Source organism: Chelonoidis abingdonii, chromosome 1 (genome assembly GCF_003597395.2).
Source record: "Chelonoidis abingdonii isolate Lonesome George chromosome 1, CheloAbing_2.0, whole genome shotgun sequence".
NCBI classification, from domain to species: Eukaryota; Metazoa; Chordata; order Testudines; family Testudinidae; genus Chelonoidis; species Chelonoidis abingdonii.
In genome coordinates, this window is record NC_133769.1 from 330,561,881 (window position 1) to 330,579,370 (window position 17,490).

At 49.2% G+C, this 17,490-nt stretch overlaps 1 long non-coding RNA gene across 1 annotated transcript in view; it reads right to left on the reverse strand.

The window, feature by feature from the left end:
• Window positions 1-2,974: 2,974 nt before the first annotated feature.
• LOC142046357 (uncharacterized) overlaps window positions 2,975-17,490 on the reverse strand; it is a 34,733-nt gene continuing 20,217 nt past the window's right edge. Inside the window, exon 3 of the long non-coding RNA XR_012655277.1 lies at window positions 2,975-3,076. This is a non-coding gene — a long non-coding RNA (uncharacterized LOC142046357). The remainder of the gene's footprint in view (window positions 3,077-17,490) is intronic.

The following is a 17,490-nucleotide window of genomic DNA, read 5'->3' on the forward strand; positions in this document are numbered from 1 at the left end:
TTCTAGTCTTGAAAACACAGAAGGAAGCAAAGGTACCTTCTTTACATGTGAATACATATTTGTGGAAAACGTTTCGCAGTTTGTCTGATTCAAGCATTGAATAATAAGTTTCAGATCCAAAAGATAGATTGGGTGAAATTGTATTTGGTGAAGGCACTGATACTGTATAACAAATTGCATTGTTGCATGATAACTTAAGGAGGAATTACTACCCTCATGAATTTTATATAGTGTGATTGATTGCCTGGCATTTTAATAGTGATTTAAATCACTTGAGTGGTCAGCCTCCCAGATGGAACTCCTCTTCACCCACCTCTGTATTTATATTTCCTTTGTCTCTTTTATTTGACTTGATTTCCCACCGCCCCCACCACTTTTTTTAGCAATGAATTTGTCCCTCTCTCAATTGCTTTTGTTTTGTTTCCAACTTTAGAGGACATTGTATGATACATCTGAAAATCTAAAAACACTGCTGTAGGATTGACAGAGAAGACCACAATATGAATTCTTTCATAGACTGGAAAGAAGCAGAATCTAAACTTTCCTCAGCCTAGGGCCTCGCTAGCAACTTGACAAGAACTTATGCACCACATGCAATCCTGCATATATTTATGCATGTGTGTAAATTTACTCATTTGGATCATTCCACTGGGGTAAAGAACTATTGACATGAGTCAAAAAATGGACATATGTAAGCACTTGTAGAATCAGGGTCTTAGACTACTAACCTATTTATTTGGGCATAAGCTTCTGTGGGTAAAAAACCCACTTCTTCAGACGTATGGAGTGAAAATTATAGATACAGGCATAAATACATATTGTCACATGAAGAGAACGGAGTTACCTTACAAGTGGAGAACCAGTGATGAAGGCTAATTCAGTCAGGGTGGATGTGTCCACTTCCAATAATTGATGAGGAGGTGTCAATACCAAGAGAGGGAAAATTGCTTTTGTAGTGAGCCAGCCACTCCCAGTCCCTATTCAAGCCCAAATTGTTGCTGTTAAGTTTGCAAATGAACTGTAGCACAGCAATTTCTCTTTGAAATCTATTTTTGAAGTTTTTTTTGTTGAAGGATGGCTACTTTAAAATCTGTTGTTGAATGTCCAGCGAGTGTGTCCAGGCTTTTGTATATTACCGTTCCTGATGCCTGATTTGTGTCTATTTATCCTTTTACGTAGAGATTGTCCGGTTTGGCCAATGTACATGGCAGAGCGGCATTGCTGACACATGATGGCATATATCACATTAGTAGATGAAATGAAATGAATGAACCCCTGATGGTGTGGTTGGGTCCTATGATGGTGTTGCTAGAGTAGATATGGGGATAGAGAAGGCAACTCTTTGCAAATAAAACACCCCTGTGATACTGGCAGACCAGGTGCCAGCTCATGCCAAGGCCTGTAGGTATCAATACATAGCTGGAACCATTATGGTTCACCCATGTGTCAGTATTGTTAAAATTGGTATTAGTTTTATAAAAATGTGCTTAGAGTTTAGACTTTATGGAATGCTTGTAAATTGCTGCATGCATTAATCTTACTTATAATATCTGTATCCATTGCTAAAAGGTAATATTTAAGTATTTGTTCTGTAACAGTAAATCATCAGACAGGAGAGAAGAATTAATATGTGAAATACTAGTCTTCAACAAGAGGTGTGATCTCCTATCTAGCAAAGAAGGCCCATCAACACCAGAAGAACTACAATAGAACCTCAGTTACAAACACCTCAGAAACGGAGGTTGTTCGTAACTCTGAACAAAATGTTATGGTTGTTCTTTCAAAAGTTTACAACTGAATATTGACTTAATACAGCTTTGAAACTTTACTATGCAGAAGAAAAATGCCACTTTTAGCCACCTTTGTTTCTGTGCTTGTTTTATTTAAATTGTCTCCTTATCTTCTCAAATCTTTTTTTTAAACTTTCCCTTTATTTTTTTAGTAGTTTGTGTTAACACAGTACTGTGCGTTTATTTTTTGTCTCTGTTGCTGCCTGATTGCGTACTTCCTGTTCCAAATGAGTGATGTGGTTGACTGGTCAATTCATAGCTCTAGTGTTAGTAATTCTGAGGTTCTAGTGTCTTGTGAACATCAGAGGACAAAAGACTGATTGCTCTGCCTCCTGTCATGAAGAGGAGACATGCAAGTGAACCCCTCTCATCAGCTGAACTGGCAGCTCAGGAAATGGGATAAAACCTCTAACAATAAACTATTTCTCTGCTGCTTGGACTCTCAAGGGCAAGGTTTTCTAGGCATAAACAAGAGATCCTGCATTGTTTAGCCTAGGTTAGCCCTAAGGGAGATATAGAGCTTGCTTATTCTAGAAGCTTCTATTAGCTTTTGAACTTAACTCTGTAACTCATTTGTGTGTGTGTATATGTGTACCTGCTTTAACCTTGTAAATAACACTCCTTTCCTTTTCCTATTTAATAAATCTTTGGATAGATTATTATACGATTGGCTACAAGTGTTGTTTTTGGTGTGAGATCTAAAGTGCAGTGGACCTGAGGTGCGTGACTGGGAATAATCTGAATAGTGCTGTGATTTGTGGTGTAAGGGACCATCTATCACAAAGGTAAGCTTACATGTTTGGCAAGATGGATCGGAGTATCCAAGGGGACTGTCTGGGACTCCATGTTAAGGCTGTTCTAGCACCTGAGGAGTTTACACTTGATGATTGATTGGTGAAATTTAAGTATGGAACTCATAGACAATTTGGGGTTTATGACCTGCTTCTTCACATGTTCTGGACCCTGGTATTCATGCTCCTGAGCCTCTGCAGGACAGCTTTACGCCTGCTTCTAGGGGGTGTAGCCTGCAGAGATTACAAATGTCAACATGCACTGCTCCACCCAAGCATGAGATTGGAGGCAAAAAACTGTGATACTCCTAGTTCTGCCCACGAGTTGCCAAAATGAGACCTTGCTCACAGTATTCTGTGCAAACGTTCAAAATGTGATTGCACATGCTCTGTTCTGCTGGGCTCCTTGAGGTTGGCTTCCCCACAGAGGGACTTGAATATGCCCATGGGCTCTTCCTGGCTCCTTGGATTTAGCTTCTTCTCTTGATCTTCTTGCTGGAAAAAGAAATCTAAATGGGAATGAGGCAGCTCAGTACTGTGTAAGATTTTTGTAAAGCATTCTGTGGTCTAACACAGGAGGGCAGAGCCATAGGGCTAGAGTTAGCAATGGCATTTCTAATCCACTGCTCACAAGGGTAATGGACAAATTTCTTAGACTCTTTCCTGGAACACTTGTACAATTAAATGGTGTGTGTGTGTGTGAGAGAGAGAGAGACACACACCTAATCTCTGTGCTTCTATGACTGCTACAATAGTTATAGATTGACTTTTACCCTAGCAATCTTTTTTTAATGGTTTTGAAATATTTTAAGGGTGGTGATTATAAAGGGTCACATCCATTACTGCTGCCTTAAAAAATCAAATTAAAAAAAATTCAAGTTTTTATCACAGAAATAGGTATGTGATATATTTTGTAAAGTCCTGGGAATTATTTGTTAACTTCTAGTAATGCAATGGATCTTTGTCATCAAATGTTGCTTCAGATATCCTGTATAAGTCTGATCAGGTTTTGTAAAGTGCATTTAAAAATAAACCTACATCAGAAATACTAGTGGAAGCAGACCCCATGATGGGCCAAATCCTCAACTGGTGAAGATGGGAGTCGTCATGTTCATTTACACCAGTAGAAAATATGGCCCAATATTTTTACAGTTTCACTCAGTCACTTCCTATTTAGAAAATATTTGCTTGAAGCAGTTGTTAAATACTTTGTCATTTGTCCACTAAAGCCAAAGCCATAGTTTCTTTCAGGTATGCTCTTTGGAATGAGGATATAACACCTGAGAAACTAATGTAATTTCCAGAGCATTTTGGTAAAATAGTGATGTTGTGAGGAAGGTTCATACTGTGTATGTTTGCTTTCTGTTCCGTAAAGTAACAGTCCTGTTTTCACTCTCTTTGTAAGTGAGTGGTGGTTGTCAGGGTTAAAAGGTCAACACAGGCAACACATATCACTGGGTGGCCACGGTACATCCCTTTGTGACTAACTGGAAAACAATCACTAGGTTAAAGGAAGATGATCTCTTGAAAGGAGCACTAGCACAGCTAAAACCAGTGAAAGTGTGGGACTAAAGTTGTTTATACAGAAGTTGCTGGCTTTAGTAAATCACTATACCATTCACTATGAACTTTTTTTTTTCTTCACTTTTCCCCTATGAAGTAAAATCAGATCATGTGAATAAAATGAGGTGTCTTGGTGGGAGATGATACAAAAGACTTGCTTGTGGATAATTTGCCAGTATATGACCACACTTCAGGTACTGCATGTAATATGGATGTCTCATTTAAAAATCAAAAGCCTTAAATCTAAAAAGAAATAGAGCAAGAATGGCAAACGCTAAAAGAATTAGAAGATTTAACTTCTAAAGAGGAATTAAGGGAACCTAATAAGTCAGCCCTGTTTCCATTTTTAATCAAAAGGGAGTTTTGGTATTGACTTCAGTATGAAACTGATTGGGTTTCTCACATAAGAAAGCATGGGTGGAAAGAAGAGAAAAGCAATGACTGATATTACAAATTGCTAGAAATACTTGAGAGGGGGCAGTACAGAGGGATGTGTGATTTACCATCAGCGCAGGAACTGATTTGAAATTAAAAAGAAAATATTTTGGGCTAGGAGACACTTCAGAATGGTAATTCTATTCTTTATACATTCTTATATTTCCATCATTACCGTAGTATCTGAGTACCTTCTACTAGTGCATTAAGTAACATGACTAACATCTGTTATGCGTGGCTAGTCCTCGCTCTTATCCTCTCCTTTCCTCTTGCAATTAGCAATGAAATGATGTATCTAAAGAAGTGGTAGAGGCACAGTCAGTCATTAAGTTTTAATGGATACATTAGGGTTAGATAAACACTAACAGAAAAATCTAACTCAGTGCAGCGGGACATCCCGTGGTCTCTTCAGTCCTATTGTTTATTGCTCTATGCAAGATGTTGTGAAACCCTCAAGTCTATTTACAGAAGACAAACTATATAATAGGTAATCAGTTAGCATATCTCCATTTCATATCAAATTAATTTTCTGATATACATTTCATATGATAAACCTTCCCATTATGGTGTAGAAAGGTCTACTACAATAAAGCAGATGAATCAGTAAAAAGCAATGTTATGCTCCATATAAATTTCACTTTGTGCTCTTAATGATCTTATAATGCACTGATAAACTAAAGATATTGAAACGATATAGGTCATATGTAGTGGCAGAATTCTTTAGTGTTATCCGAAAAGGAAATCTAATTCCAAATGGCTAAATTTGGATAAGCCCTGGTTTCCATCCAAACTTCTTTATAGATCTGATTCTGATTTACTTCTCTGAAACCTGAAGTCACAAGGGGCCTAGAATTGGGAAAGATAGTTGACAAGTGGCATTCTAGAGGGGTGTGAGTGTGTTCCAAACCATATATAAACGGCATTTATAGGCAAGTTCCAGTGACTGAACTGTACCTTTTATCTTGCAGAATAATTTTTTTCTTGTTTCATTCTAGTGATGAGGTTCAATCTTTAAAATGAGAACTCAATATTGCTTGTGCATTATTTCACCCAGTTTAAACCTCTCTTTCAACCTCCCACTCCCTCCTCCCACCCCCCCCCAAAAAAAACCAAAACAAAAAACAAAACACCACCACCAAAAAACCCTCTCCAAAAGATCAGTACAAATTCACCTCTTGGTATACATGAGCACAATTCCACTGATTAAAAAAATAAATCAGGCTGTGAATTTGATCTGTAGTCTCTAGTCATGTGCAGTAAATCCCTGAGAAAAAACTAGTAACCTGAGACCAAGCCTAGAGCAATCAAAAAGAAACGTTCTGTCTCTTGTAAACTGTGTGTTTGGCTTTCAGAAAAAGCACCTAAGGATGATTGAGTTGGAATCTGCATCAAAGCTCTTACCAACACATCCACATTTCTGCCCTTCCCGCTCTCCCCCAGTTAATTGCTAAGGGACCTTGTTTCAATTTACTTCAGAATAGTGCCTGAATTGCTGAGAAGCTGATAATAGGAATAAAGTACTTAGGAGAAGAGTCCCAGTATTTGAAGTTGTATTCAATTTTATATGTCTCCAGTTGATACATTTTAAATTGGCACACAAGGACAGGGATGTTTTAATGGGGAGAATTAATTACATTCTCTGATGCTCCCAATCGTGTATGTATAACTCCCATCTTAGAACTACCACAGCTGCTCAACTTTGATGGAATGCTGTCTGAGGGATTTCTTAGACTCTGTGCCCTGCTCGGTCACAACTCAGCAGGCAGGGAAAGTGAAGGGACAGCATAACTCAGCTTATAACATGTGTGTACATATGTTGACCTATCGTACACATGCCTGTTTGCAGACTAGAAACAAAGCTGACTCAAAGATTGATTAAATACTTACTAGGTACTCAGATACTGTGGTGATAGGGGTCGTAAAGCTTCCTAGACAGAGACAATAGTGGCCATGAGAAAAACAAAATTGACCAACAGTTACAACAGATTAGTATCCATGATGCCACAAACTTCCTCTTTTAACCATAAGGGGAAACTGGCTTCTTGGGCACCACTATGTTGTAACTGTTGGCAAACTTTTTAATACCAATCAGGGTAGGTCTTACAGTGTCTGGGGTGGGATTTACACTAGAGATTGAAGAATCTGAAGTTTATAGAAAAAAAATTGGAATATTTTAGCTCTCCCTCTGATTGCATCTCTCTCCACACTAATTCCTTGCCTCACTATAACTTTCTGTTTTCCCCCTGATATTTTTTTCTTTCTATCCATATCTGGTAGATTGGAGCAATGAGAAATTTTAGCTGCTATGACAATGAAGGGGGCATGAATTACAGAAATTTGGAGATGTCCCTGTGGCCACATCTACACTATACTCTCCCCACATCCCACTTTTCCATAGTTGTTGCCAGTGATTCAGTGGCAGTTTATCCCAGTTTTCAGCTGGGTTAGTGTTATCCTAAGAGCCCCAAAGTGTTCATTGTGTGTTTAACTTCTGACAGGCCTGACAAACTGTCTATAACTAGCACACTGCTTTCATAGCATTTATCCACAAAAAACATCCTGCAAGACCTTAAATCAGGGATCGGCAATCTTTGGCACACAGCCCACCAGGGTAAGCACCCTGGCTCCCACTGGCCAGGGTTCATCGCTCCAGGCCAACGGGGGCGGCGGGAAGCTGCGGCTAGCACATCCCTTGGCCCGCGCCGCTTCCTGCAGCCCCCCATTGGCCTGGAGCGGTGAACCACGACCAGTGGGAGCTGTGATCGGCCGAACCTGCAAACTTGGCAGGTAAACAAGTCAGCCCGGCCAAAGGTTGCCAATCCTTGCCTTAAATGATCTCACTGGTCATCAATATTGTTGTGAAATATGTGTACAAATACTATGTAAGAAAGGGTTTGTGTGTGTGTACCTGAATCAAGGCATTGTTGACAACAGGTTTCTGCCAGACAGGCTATTCGCCTGTGTGCTCTGGTTCACATGTAAATTGAACATTGTAAACCAACACAGCGGAAGCTCTATTTGCATAGGAAGTAATCATGAGGATATGAAGTCAGCACACCAGGGAATAAACCCTTGGGGATGGGTCATCCTTACTCTGGGGACAAACAGTGAATTTGGGGAGATACAAGGAGAAGGCAAAAGGACACCTCTAGGTCCTGCACCTGAGGAAGTAACCAGGCAGTGTGGTTAATCTGTTTAAATTTATTCTATAGGAAGAGTTAGAAAGTTTCATATAAAACCAAATCATGTATCCATCATCCTTTCCCATTATCTCTTAAATCTTAGTCTTTGATGATAAACTTATGATTGTTTTCACTGTAAATGTATCTCAGTGCTGTGATGTTATATAGAAGCTGATCCTCAGGTGAACGAAACAAGATGGTGCTTATACTGTCCCCCTGGGAATAACAAACCTGGTATTTCTTTTACCCAGTGATGTTGGCTGGATTCCACAAAGGAACTCTTCAGAGGGGCTTGAGGTACACTTATTGTTAACGTGCAAAACATAGTGAGGACTAGCATTGCCATGAGGAGATTGGGTGGGTGGGTAACAGACTGCTGGTGTCAAGGAGCTGACATCCAATTAAGCACAAGCAATTCTTCCTCTAACTGGAGGCAGGGGGTAGCATGATGGTGGCTCTCAGGCTCTGTCTGTACTGGCACTTCGGCAAAATTTTTGTAGTTAAAAAACACACACGCATACCGTGCCAACAAAGCCACTGCTGCTCGTGGGGGGTGTAAGTTTTGTGTCAGTGGAAGAGCTCTCTCTGCCGACAAACAGCAGCTACACTGGATGCCTTTTAGCATCACAGCTGTGTCTCTAAAAGCAGGGCCGGCTCTAGGTTTTTTCCTGCCTCAAGCAAAAAAACCCCAAACAAACAAAAAAACAGGACTGCCTGGGGGGGGGGGGGGAAGTGGGGTAATTTGCCCCAGGCCCTGCAGGGGCCCCCATGAAAATAAGTAGTCTATAGTATTGCAACTTTTTTATGGAAGGGCCCTGAAATTGCTTTGCCCCAGGCCCCCTGAATCCTCTGGGCAGCCTGGTAGTCAACCATCTAGGAGACTTCAGTACATTTTCATTTTTGTATTTGGATATGAAAATGTAGTTAAGATGACAGGCTTTCATCTCTCCAAATGTAAGCCTGCTAGGATTGCTCTTTAGTAATGATATTCAAAGCATGTGAGCCAATGACTCTGAATAGAAAACTCATTTAAATTCTTAAGGGGTAGTAACCATTTGTAGAAACTTTCCTGGAGGAAAGAAAAACCATGGGTCTTGAAACTAAACGTCCAAAAAAAATTTTGATTTACAAACTGTACAATAGAAAAAGTTTAAGTGAAGACTTTAAAATTGGATGTTTGCTTTTCATTCAGAAGCCGTGAACACAGGCTACCCAGAGAAACTGCTAAGTCATGTGACACTCTCTCTACCTGCTAACGCATCTGTGCAGTCTGGGACATCAGAACATGACATGCTGGCACATCATGGACACTTTTAACTCCACAACAGTGGAGAGAGGACCAAATATTCTATATACAAAAGTGCAGAGCCAAAACATTTGAGCTTAACAAGAATCTTCTTGAGCTGTGCCGTGTGACCAACTTATGCAGTCCTGATTGCCAGCAGCCAGGCCACTACCATATATTTTAGCCTACTCATGTGTGTGTGTGTGGTGTGTGTGTGTGTGTGTGTGTGTGTGTGTGTGTGTGTGTGTGTGTGTGTGTGTGTGTGTGTGTGTGGTGTTTGTGTGTGTGAAAAAATATAAAAAGTCATCGACTATGAAGAGTAGAAGTGGAAGTGAGGCTTTTCAGCCAAATATTGAAGACCCCAAAAACTGGATAAGGGACATTGTGAGAGAAACATCTGAACTTTGAGTGCTCATCAAAATCTTCCGAGGCTTGTCCATTGCTAATAGCAATCGAATGCTCTTTTTGCCTCTCAAAGACTCAAAGTTCTGGTGTTCCCCCCTCTATGCTTGTATTCCATTAAAGTTCTTGCCCTTGAGAGCCGTTGAGTGAACATAATCAAGACTGTAGTCGGGCGTGACTGGGGCTCAACCTTCCCTCAGGGCGGGAGGGAGCCATGCCGGCTCACCCCGCTCCGATGGGGTGTAGCACATAGGCCACACAGAGTCTGGGCTCAGGTCCTTCAGCAGGGGGCTGAGCAGTTCAGGCAACAGTAACAGAGTCTCAGGCCACGCCTCCAGCAGGGCGGGCAGCAAACAAACAGGCTCAGCTTGGGGCGGAGCAAACAAGTCTATGGCCCGAGCCCCTCAAGCCGGGCGGCAGCAAACAGTCAGGCGGCTCTGACCCTTTTTGGCAGGGCAGAGCAGAAACTGTTTAGGGCTCTGGCCCTGGGAGCAGGGCAGAGCAATAAGTAGTTCAGGGGGCTCTGGGCCCTTGTGGCGGGAGAGCAAGAAACAAACAGTTTAGGGGCTCTGGCCCTTGGTGGCAGGGCAGAGCCAACAAGTAGCGGTAGCGCTGGGGGAAGGGGGATACTGCCAGCCGGGTACGGGTGGCAGGGGGAACGCAGGCCCACCACTCCGCTGCGTTCCAGCCCGGGGCCTGGTAGCGGCGGCTGGTGGTCAAGTGGGGATCCTGGCCGATCACACGCGCCATGCGGCTCGGGTCCTCTGCGGCCTGACTATAGTCAGCCGCCCCGGGCTACTTCCACTATCCCCCACCTGGGTACCTGCCCTTCGTTGGCGTGGTCCGCGGTCCCAGACCATGGGTTCCTCAACAGGTCCTGCGTGGGAGGTCTGGTCCAGTCCTCAGGGTACCGGGGTTCAGGCGGTCCGGTCCAGTCCTCAGGGTACCAGGGTTCGGGCGGTCTGGGTCCAGTCCTTCGGGTACCGGGGTTCGGGCGGTCCGGTCCAGTCCTCCCCAGGACGGGCCTCCGCCGACTGCTCTGGTACTGGCCCCAGGGAAGGTCAGGCCAGTACCCTCCTCCGGATACCAGGCGGGGGGTAAGCTAGGCTCGGCAGGAGCTCGGGCCCTCGCGTCTGCCTTCTCCAGCAGCCTCCTCCTAACTGAGGGCTGGGGCTGGGCCTTTATACTTCCTGTCCCACCCCTGGACTTCCTGGGGGCGGGGACAGGCAGAGGGGGCCTGGAACTTCCGGTCCCGCCCCTTGACTTCCGGGGGGCGGGGATAGGCAGTTGGGCCTTTGCCTGGGACCGCAGAGTTTCTGGCCTACTCCCTTCAGGAAAGTGGGGAAGAGGTGCCCCCTCGCTACACACACACCCCCTCAAAGCGGACCCCGGGGCCTCGGGGTCGGGTCCCTCCATCTCCGCAAGGCGGGACATGAAGTCAGCGTTAAGATGCTCCTTACTGGCCCGGTGGCGGACGGTAAAGGCACATTGTTGCAACGCTAAATACCACCGCGTAAGCCGCATGTTGTTGTTTCTCATCTGGGCCAACCAGCGGAGCGCGGAGTGGTCTGTAACCAAGAGAAAGGTTCCCCCCAGGAGGTAATATCGGAGGGCGTCACAGGCCCACTTCACAGCCAGGGCTTCCTTCTCAACCACGGCATAGTGCAGTTCCTGCGGAAACAGCTTCCAGCTCAGGTAGACAACGGGGTGCTCTTTGCCCCCCACCTCCTGAGACAGGACCGCGCCTAATCCTACCTCAGAGGCGTCGGTTTGTAGGATGAACCCGCGGTCGAAGTCCGGACTGTATAGGACGGGTTCCCGGCAGAGGGGATCTTTGAGGGTCTGGAAGGCCTGGTCACACGCAGGGGTCCACTCCAGCCGTCGTGGGCTGTCTTTAGTGAGGAGGTCCGTTAGGGGGGCTGCAATGGAGGCAAAGCTCGGGATGAACCTCCGATAGTAACCCGCCAACCCAAGGAAGCGGCGTACCTGTCGTTTCGTGGTGGGGGGCGGGCAGGCGGCTAGGGCCTGGACTTTCCCCACAAGCGGCTGCACCCGTGCCCCGCCGATCGTGTAGCCGAGGTAGGTGGTTTCTTGCCAGCCGATCTGGCACTTCTTCGGGTTGGCGGTTAGTCCAGCACCCCGCAGGGTCCGCAGGACCGTGGCCACCCATTCTAGGTGGTCGTCCCAGGACTTGCTGTGGATAACCACGTCGTCCAAGTAGGCAGCAGCGTAGTCCCGGTGCGGGTGAAGGAGACGGTCCATGAGTCTCTGGAACGTCGCTGGGGCCCCATGGAGGCCGAAGGGCATCCGGGTGAAGTGGTAGAGGCCGGAGGGCACAGCAAACGCGGTCTTTTCTCGGGAGACGGGATCAAGCGGGATTTGCCAATAGCCCTTGCTGAGATTAAGGGTTGTGAGGAAGCGGGCTTCGCCCAGACGGTCCAGCAGCTCATCCACCCGTGGCATGGGGTACGCGTCAAACTTGGACACGGAGTTGACGCGCCGAAAGTCGATGCAAAAGCGCTGGGTACCGTCAGGCTTGGGGACCAAAACCACGGGGCTGCGCCACTCACTTTGTGACCGCTCGATGACGCCCAGGTCTAACATCGCCCGTACCTCCTCCTCTTTGACCTGTCGCAGCCAATGGGGTTGGGGCCTGGTCGCCTCCCGGATCACCACCCCTGGTTCTGTCTGGATGGTATGCCGTTCAAGGGTCGTGCAGCCCGGCTGGGCGGTGAAGGTCTTGCGGAATGCCTGTAGGAGACAGGCTATTTGTTTCCTCTGCTCCTCACTTAGGGTCTCCCCGAGCTGGGGTGCTGCGGGAATGTCAGGCAGACCAGCCCGGGGTCCCAGTTCCGATTCAAGGGGGGGAGGGGTCAATCAAGAGCCCCTCTCGCTCCTGCCAAGGTTTCAGGAGATTAACGTGGTACTTCTGGGTTTTCTTTCGGCGGTCAGGCTGGTTGACCTCGTAGGTGACCGGGCCGACTTTCCGAATCATCTCATAGGGCCCTTGCCAGCGGGCCAGTAGCTTAGACTCTGTAGAGGGCAAGAGCAACAACACTCGGTCTCCGGGTTGGAACTCGCGGGCTTGCGCTCGCCGGTTATACGTCTGGGTTTGGGCCTCCTGGGCCGCCTTCAAGTTCTCACGGGCGAGCTCCCCTACTTGGCAGAGCCGATCTTGCAGCTGGAACACATACTGCAGAAGGCCCTGCGTGGGGGAAGGTGTTTGTTCCCAAGTTTCCCGCATGAGGTCCACGAGGCCCCTCGGGCGACGGCCATATAACAGCTCAAAGGGTGAAAACTTGGTTGAAGCCTGGGGGACTTCCCGGATGGCCAAGAGCAGGGGTGGAATTAACTGGTCCCAGCGGCGCAGGTCCTCGGGGTTGAATTTGCGCATCATATCCTTCAGAGTCCAGTTAAACCGCTCCACAAGGCCATCGGTCTGCGGATGGTAAACTGAGGTACATAACTGCTTGATCCCGAGTACAGTGCAGACCTGCCGTAGTAGCCGGGAGGTGAAGTTAGTCCCTTGGTCAGTGAGGAGCTCCCGGGGTAGGCCGACTCAGGCAAAGACCTTGACTACTTCGTCCGCAATGGCCCTGGCGGTAATGCTCCAGAGGGGAATGGCCTCAGGGAAGCGGGTCGCATAGTCCACCATGACCAGAATGTAGCGGAACCCGGCCTGGCTTCTTGGGAGAGGTCCCACCAAGTCCATGGCCACCCGCTCGAACGGAGTCTCCATAACGGGCATTGGGATCAACGGGGCTGGGGCCATCCGAGCTGGCGCTGCCCGCTGGCACTCAGGACAGGAGGCGCAGTACTTCCGCACCTCGTGGTGCACCCCGGGCCAGAAGAAGCAAGACAAAATTCGGGCAAGGGTCTTCTCCTGACCTAAGTGTCCGGCCGTGGGGACATCGTGGGCCAGCCTTATAACTGCCCTCCGGTGGCACTGCGGTACTACCAGTTGTGTCCGGACCTCTCTCGTGCGGGAATCTCGGTCCACGCGGTAGAGACGGTCTTGCCGCAACTTGAAGTGGGGCCAGGTTTGCATACGGCCGGGATCGACCGGGGCCCCTCGACTGCGGCCAGCTGGTTGTACATCTGGCTCAAGGCCGGGTCCTCCCTCTGATCTCGGCAGAAATCCGTGGTTGCCTCAGGCCTTTCTGGTATCCCCGGTTGGGGTTCATCCCCCGCATCGGCCTCGCGGTGCGGCTTCGCCCCGTCAGACCCTTCTAGGGTGTCCTCCGTGGCGCGGTCCCCCTCGCAGGCGGGAATAGTCTCTGGGCCCTTCGGTGGGTGGGACCGCAGAACGTCCACGAATTCAGGCCAGTCCCACCCCAGGATCACCGGGTAGGCGAGCCGCAGCGCCAGGCCGACCACCAGAGTCCGCGTGACCCCGGCTACGGACAGGGAGACTCGAGTGCTGGCATACGGTCGTACATCCTCATGTATGCACTGCAGGTGGATCGTCCCGAGCCGCGGGTCTCCAGTCCCTCCGAGGCGTTGGCGGACCAACGTCTGCCCGCAGACAGAATCAACCAGGGCTTGCGTCTGGCAGTCATTGACGACTACAGGCACGGTGACCTTAGGCGGTTGTGGGGGTCGGGCCTGATTTTCTCCGGCACAGACCTGCCCAAAATCGCACTCCATGGCCGGGCAGTCTCATTGGAGGTGTCCACGTTTGCCACAGGAGAAGCAGGGCCCGATCTCAGGCCGCCCTGGCCAGGTTGGTCTGTTTTGTGGGTCCACGGACGGGCTCCGGGACGGGCGCGCTGCACCGGCTTCGGGCCGGACCAGGCTTCGATGGGTCAGGCCCCCCTCGGGCCGCCGCAGATGGGAGTCTTGTCCCCGTGGGGCGGTTCGAGCTTCCTCCCGGCCGTTCCCCCTCCTTTCCGAGAGGGGCCGCTCAGGCGCTGCGGGATGCGTGCATGGCGTGGGCCCAACCGGGGCCTCAGCCGCCAGGAAGTTTTCCATGAGGGTGACGGCGGTCGCCACGGTCGGGGGCCGGTGCCGGAGGACCCAGGCTTTCCCTCGGGACGGGAGGATGTGGAGAAATTGCTCCAAGACAATGTGCTCCAGGAGTTCCTCCGGGCTGCGTCGGTCGGGTTGGAGCCACTGCTTGCACAAGTCCCTCAGCTCCTGAGCTACCAGCCGGGGTCGGGCACCTGCGCTGTAAGCTAGGCCTCTGAACCGCCGGTGAAAGGTCTCTGGGGTGACGTCTAGCGCGTCCAGAATCGCCGCTTTTACTTTGGGATAGTCCCTGGCATCCTCGGTGGAGAGGCCTCGGTAGGCGGCCTGTGCCGTCCCCGTCAGATACGGGGCGAGCAGGGCGGCCCACTGATCCGGGGTCCACCCAGCGACCTGGGCCACCCGCTCGAAGGTCACCAGGAATGCTTCTGGGTCGTCATGGGGGCCCATTTTGGTCAGCCGGACCGGCAGCGGAGGTCGCGGGGTCCCCTCCAGCCCCCCCGACTGGGAATCGGGGCAATGGGGAAGTGTGCCTTCCAGCTGTTGTAGACTCCTGCCGTTGAAACTCCTGTGTCCGGGTTGTCAAGTCCTGCACCAGCTGCTGCTGCTGAACCCCCAGTTGTTCAAGCAGCTGTTTCTGCTGCAGTAGGCGGGCAGCCTCCTGGTGTTGCTGCTGCTGCAGCTGGGCCGCCTGTTGTCGCTCCTAGGTCTCCATCAGGGCCGTGAGGAACTTGGTGAGGTCCATTTCACCTGGGGGAGAGCGCTCCCCCCTGCGCCCTTCTCGCAGGGCTCAAGGGCTTGTGCCCACATCCTGGGCAAGGAGTCCCCACTTCTGGTACCAAGTGTAGTCGGGCGTGACCGGGGCTCAACCTTCCCTCAGGGCGGGGAGGGGAGCCACGCCGGCTCACCCCGCTCCGGTGGGGTGTAGCACATAGGCCACACAGAGTCTGGGCTCAGGCCCTTCAGCAGGGGCTGAGCAGTTCAGGCAACAGTAACAGAGTCTCTAGGCCACGCCCTCAGGCAGGGCGGGCAGCAAACAAACAGGCTCAGCTTGGGGCGGAGCAAACAGAGTCTATGGCCCCGAGCCCTCAAGCTGGGCGGGGCAGCAAACAGTCAGGTGGCTCTGACCCTTTTTGGCAGGGCAGAGCAGTAAACCGTTTAGGGGCTCTGGCCCTGGGAAGCAGGGCAGAGCAATAAGTAGTTCAGGGGGCTCTGGCCCTTGGTGGCAGGGCAGAGCAACAAACAGTTTAGGGGCTCTGGCCCTTGGTAGCAGGGCAGAGCAACAAGTAGTTCAGGGGGCTCTGACCCTTGGTAGCAGGGCAGAGCAACAAACAGTTTAGGGGCTCTGGCCCTTGGTAGCAGGGCAGAGCAACAAGTAGCTGTAGCGCTGGGGGAAGGGGGATACTGCCAGCCGGGTACGGGTGGCAGGGGGGAACGCAGGCCCACCCACTCCGCTGCGTTCCAGCCCGGGGCCCTGGTAGCGGCGGCTGCCGCTAAGGCGGTCAGTGGGGATCCTGGCTGAACACGCACTGACAAGGCGATCAGTAGGGCTCCCACCCGAAACACAACTGAACAGGGTGGTCAGTGGGATCCTGGCCCGATACACACGGCCATGGGCTCGGGGTTCCTGCTGCGGCCTGAACTATAGTCCAGCCGCCTCCGGGGCTACTTCCACTATCCCCTCACCTGGGTAACCTGCCCTTCGTCGGCCGTGGTCCGCGGTTCCCAGACCATGGGTTTCCTCAACAGGCTCTGCGGTGGAAGGTCCGGTCCAGTCCTCAGGGTACCGGGTTCGGGGGTCCGGTCCCAGTCCTCTGGGACGGGTTCGGGCGTCGGTCCAGTCCTCCAGGACGGCCCTCGCCGACTGCTCTGGGTACTCGCCCCAGGGAAAGGTCAGGCGTACCCTCCGGATACCAGCGTGGGGTAAGCAGGCTCGGCAGAGCTCGGACCATCATGTCTGCCTTCTCCGGCAGCCTCCTCCTAACTGAGGGCTGGGGCTGGGCCTTTATACTTCCTGTCCCGCCCCTGGACTTCCTGGGGGCGGGGACAGGCAGAGGGGGCCTGGAACTTCCGGTCCCGCCCCTTGACTTCCGGGGGGCGGGGATAGGCGGCCGGGCCTTTGCCTGGGACTGCAGGGTTTCTGGCCTACTCCCTTCAGGAGCGTGGGGGAGAGGTGCCCCCTCTCTACAAAGACACACCAACTTTTGACAGTCTCTCTTAACAGGCATTCCAGTATGTTTTTCATAGTTTATCCTTCATTGCTTCCTTAATTATCTTCTCTTGACAGAGATGATACAGTTCACTACAGTACTTCTAAGCATGAATTCCTTTGTTTAAGCTCTCTTTTTAGATTGACAGTGAATTCCTAAGTTTGAAAAAAGTTATGTAACAGACTTTGTTTCTCAGACATTTTGCAGTGTATATAACAGTCTCACTTTGCCATTCCAATGGTCATGTTGCTGGGGAGGGAAGTGTCCTAATTCTGATTTAAAATAACATAGTCAGTTTAATCATGCTGCTAACTCATTTCACATTACTGAGGATTTAGCCTGGCAATGGGTTGTAATATTTTGAGGATATTGGATCAATACTCGGAAGTCTAGTAGTAATGTGCTATAGTATTCGACCACTAAAGTCACCTAAAGTTAAGTAAATGTACTAGTAGCTGATCCCTAGATGGTCTCATCTTGCTTGTATTATTCATTCGCATGGTTTCAATGAGAGAGAATATCTCTGAATTATCTGATTAGGGACCAGATCTTGTCACCAGGGACAAGACTTTAACATAAATAAAAAACCAAAACAAAACTAAACCACTATAGAAATATCATAATTCTCTATTTTGTGGGTGGTTAAAACCAGAATAGCTTAGGTCTTTTGAAGTCACAGATCGCTTTGACCCAAAAGAATTCATGGGCAGTCATACGGCTGTTAACTGACAATATTTGCAATATGGTTTGTTTAGTTTTTGAATAATTGTTCCTTAGCTTTGCACTGACTTTTTTTTATTATTATTATTTTAAGGAAATGTATTGGGGCCTAATTAATTCCTAGAGGAAATTCCATTGCCTTCAGAA